The 3,415-nt window shown below is 43.6% G+C and overlaps 1 long non-coding RNA gene across 1 annotated transcript; it reads left to right on the forward strand.

Annotated features, from left to right (window-relative positions):
- The first annotated feature begins 2,243 nt into the window (after positions 1 to 2,243).
- LOC138438024 (uncharacterized) lies at positions 2,244 to 3,016 on the forward strand. Its single transcript, XR_011256248.1, has 2 exons — positions 2,244 to 2,323; positions 2,618 to 3,016. It is a non-coding gene; the product is annotated as an uncharacterized lncRNA (long non-coding RNA).
- The last annotated feature ends 399 nt before the right edge of the window (positions 3,017 to 3,415 follow it).

Here is a 3,415-nt window from a genome sequence, read left to right on the forward strand (position 1 = left end):
TGGGCAAAATATTTGAAAAATTACTTCACTAAAGAAGATATGTGCATAGCCAATAAACATATAAAAAGATACTCAACATCATTATTTGTAAGGGAAAGTGAAAGTGAAGTCGCTCAGTCCAGTCCGACTCTTTGTGATCCCGTGGACTGTAGCCCTCCAGGCTCCTCTGTCCATGGGATTCTCCAGGCAAGAGTACTGGAGTGGGTTGCCATTTTCTTCTCCAGGGGATCTTCCCGACCTAGGGATCGAACCCAGGTCTACCTGCATTGAAGGCAGACTCCTTAACCTCTGAGCCACCAGGGAAGCCCTATTTGTAAGGGAAGTACAAATTAAAGTCACAGTGAGATACCCCTGCCTGCCCACTGAAATGGCTAAATTTTAAAAAGGCCAATAATCCCAAGGGTTGGTGAGGGAATGACTGGAACTCTCCTATCCTGCTGGTAGATTGTAAAATGGAAAAACCACTTTAGAAAACAATTTTTCAGCTCTTATAAAATTAAACCTATATTTACTGCTGCTGCTGCTGCTAAATCGGTTCAGTTGTGTCAGACTCTGTGCGACCCCATAGACAGCAGAACCCGCAAATCCACTCTCAGGTATTTACCCCAAAGGAATGAAAACTTCAGTTCAGTTCAGTCACTCAGTTGTGTCCGACTCTTTCCAACACTATGGATTGCACATGCCAAGTCTCCCTGTCCATCACCAACTCCCGGAGTTTACTTAGCAGCAGCAGCAGCAGCAGCAGCAGCATGTCCATTGAGTCGGTGATGCCATCCAACCATCTCATCCTCTGTCGTCCCCTTCTCCTCCCGCCTTCAATCTTTCCCAGAATCAGAGTCTTTTCCAGTGAGTCTGTTCTTCACATCAGGTGGCCATAGTATTGGAGCTTCAGCTTCAGCATCAGTCCTTCCAGTGAATATTTAGGACTGATTTCCTTTAGGATGGACTGGTTGGATTTCCTTGCAGTCCAAGGGACTCTCAAGAGTCTTCTCCAACACCACAGTTCAAAAGCATCAAACTCATGTCCTCCTAAAGTCTTGGGCTTCCCAGGTGACACTAGTGGTAAAGAACCTGCCTGCTGATGCAAGAGACATAAGAGACGTAAGAGACCCGGGTTTGATCCCTGGGTTGAGAAGATCCCCTGGAGAAGGAGATGATAACCCACTCCAGTATTCTTGCCTGGAGAATCTCATGGGCAGAGGAGCCTGGCAGGCTACAGACCATGGGGTCTCAAAGAGTCGGACACGACCGAAGTGACTTAGCAAGCAAAGTCTTTTCCAGGATGTTCACAGCAGCCTTACTCACAATAGGCAAAAATGGCTCAAATGACCGTGTGGTCATCCATACCACAATACTTGGCAATAAAAAGGACTGAATCAGAGACTTCCCTGGTGGTCCAGGGGTTAAGAATCTTCCTTCCAATGCAGGAGTCACAAGTTGGCTCCCTGGTCAGAGAACTAAGATCCCACATACCATGGGGCAACTGAACCCATGAATGAAGAGTCTGCTCAGCCAAATAAAAAAAGAGTGACTCACTGACATTCATAGCAACAATATGGATGAATCTCAAAATAACGATGCTGAGTGACAGAAGCCAGACAAAAAGCATTCACACTGTGTGAATCTGTTTAAGTCCCAGAAAACGCAATGACAGAAACTACAGTGACAGAAGAGGGGTGGGGTGTCAGGGAGGGTGGGAAGAACAGGCTTACAAAGGGATGTGAGGGGCTCATGGAGGTAACGGATCCGGTCACTGTCTGGATTGTGGTGATGAAATCACTGGTGGTCACATACTGAAACGTGTACTTCTTATGCCTTTTGTGTATGTGTGTGTGGCCACAGGGCATGTGGAATCTCAGTTCCCTGACCAGGGATCGAACCCACACTCTCTGCACTGGAAATGTGGAGTCTTAGCCATTGGATCCCCAGGGAAGTCTGGTACTTGTACCTTTTAAATATGTGCATTTTACTGTTCATCAATTATAGCTCAATAAAAAGTAATTAGCTTCAGGAAAACAGAAAAAAAACAATGCTTAGCTATATAATATTTGCAGAAGAAAAATCACGTAAACACTGAACAGTGATTTTTAAATTGAGATATTAAGTATATTCAGTGAGTTGCACAAAAAAGTGTGTAAATCTTAAGTGCGACTAGTGATTTAACACCAAACCTCGACGGTACTTCCGCAATAGAAGATAGAGTACAGGAAATGGGGGTGGGGATGACGCAGGAAAGCAAAATCCTTCCTTCTCAAAACAGGTAGTGGGCAGAGAGCGTATGGAAGACAGGTAAACAGAGCAGGGAGGAAAAATTGGCTAGAAGGTATGTATCAAAAGATAGCAGTATGTGCTGATTGCTTAGAAGCATGAAATGCGTAAGTGCTAGAAAAAAAATAAACCCGAAGACTCAAAAGTGGTTGCTTCTGGGGGAGGGGGGTGGCGTGGGGAGACGGGGAGGGACAGACAGGAAACCAATGCGTGTTGTTATCTTCCTTTTCACATTAAGTTGGTTTTGTTTCCCATACCTGGACTGTATTGCATCAATTCTAAGACGCCCATTTATTCACATGCTTAAAAACTGAAGTATAGCTGATTTTCAATATTATGTTCGTTTCAGGTGTACAGCACAATGATTCATATGATACCGGGAAAGACTGAGGACAGGAGGAGAAGGGGACGACAGAGGATGAGATGGTTGGATGGCACCACCGACTTAATGGACATGAGTTTGAGCAAGCTCCAGGAAATAGTGAAGGGGAGAGAAATCTGGCGTGCTGCTATCCATGGGATTGCAACGAGTCGAACGACTTAGTGGTTGAACAACTATATATATTTTGTATCGATCACTTCCTGGCTGGGTGACATTAAGGAAGTCGCTTAGCTTCTCTGAGCCCCGAATTCTTCATCTAACGAATTTGATAATACTCTAGAATTGTAATATTAAGTAAGCACATGGGCAGGAAGCCCAGCGCTTGATCTACAGTAGAAGTGCAATAAACAGCAGCTGTTCCAATTAGCTCTTTTTAAATTTAAAATCATTGTTATTTTGTCAAAATAATGCCACACTTCAGTGAATCTAAGACATCACCAACTATAACACGCACCATTACTTATGCACCATGGAGAAATAAGCACTGCCAATTATACATGTCAGGTGCACGGCTGACTGTAAAAAAATGCATCTTGATTTTAAAGATGTTAAAATGTGAATCAATGCCTGGCGACGATCATGTTGCGTGAAGTAAGCCAGCCAGCCAGAGAAAGATAAATATGATATCACTTATATGTGGAATCTGAAAAAAAATAAAGAGATACAAATGAACTTATTTCCAAAACAGAAAGAGACTCACAGACATAGAAAACAAATTTACCAAAGGGGAAAGGTGTGGAGGGGGATAAATTAGGAGTTTGGGAT

Source organism: Ovis canadensis, chromosome 3 (assembly GCF_042477335.2).
Source record: "Ovis canadensis isolate MfBH-ARS-UI-01 breed Bighorn chromosome 3, ARS-UI_OviCan_v2, whole genome shotgun sequence".
NCBI classification, from domain to species: domain Eukaryota; kingdom Metazoa; phylum Chordata; class Mammalia; order Artiodactyla; family Bovidae; genus Ovis; species Ovis canadensis.